Source organism: Carlito syrichta, unplaced genomic scaffold (assembly GCF_000164805.1).
Source record: "Carlito syrichta isolate Samal-C Ts95f unplaced genomic scaffold, Tarsius_syrichta-2.0.1 Scaffold146399, whole genome shotgun sequence".
Classification (NCBI taxonomy): domain Eukaryota; kingdom Metazoa; phylum Chordata; class Mammalia; order Primates; family Tarsiidae; genus Carlito; species Carlito syrichta.
Genome location: NW_007090495.1, coordinates 236,108 through 236,936, shown reverse-complemented (window position 1 = coordinate 236,936; position 829 = coordinate 236,108).

Genomic DNA, 829 nt, shown 5'->3' with positions numbered 1-829 from the left:
CACAAACTGTGACTGTATCAGCTGGTTCCACACTCCCTCCCTCTATAAAAGGGGAAGCTGACGCCTGCCTCTCAGATCACCCACAGCCAGTGAGACACACATGGAAGGACCTCTCAGGTGTGTCACATGCCCAAGGCATCACACGGGTTCAGTTATCCTTCTCATCAGGTGCTTCCTGTCTCCCCCAGTGTGGGAGATGGCGCCTCCTGGCCCCAGGTGTGAATATCCTTTATCCGTACACACTGCCTATGTCTGTGACCTTCAGAAAGCCATAAGAAGTCCAGTTGAGAGTCAAAGCGCTATACACCGCACACCAACAGACTCAGGGGCGGCTTCCTCGCAGCCTTGGTCCTGAGCTGGCTTCTCTCTTTGAGGCATTCCTGATAAAGAGTTCTCTGGACTCTGCAGGCTTTCAAGAAAGAAGTCATCTGCATTGATGTCTGAGTTTGACCGCACATGTTGAAACTTTATTTACTCGATTTATTTTTACATTCCACCTTGCCCCAGAAAGGAGTTGAGAGGGCACGTGGTAAATAAAATCCATTTCGATTTGATGGATCCACAGTAACCAGGAGGGCACTGAATAATTGGAACATACAAATAATCCTGAACTGTCATTTGACCTTGAAGTTAGCATCCTAGATCTGATGTACCTCTTTCTGAAAATGTTTTGTTTTTAAACTATAAAACTCAGCGTGTTCAGGTGATGATGACAATGTTGATGATGGGGGTGAAAGCTAACACACAAAAGCTGACCAACAAACCAGGCACTATTCAAAGGGAGAAAGGAAAGAGCCGGGTGGGGTGGCTCACACCTGTCATCCCAGCA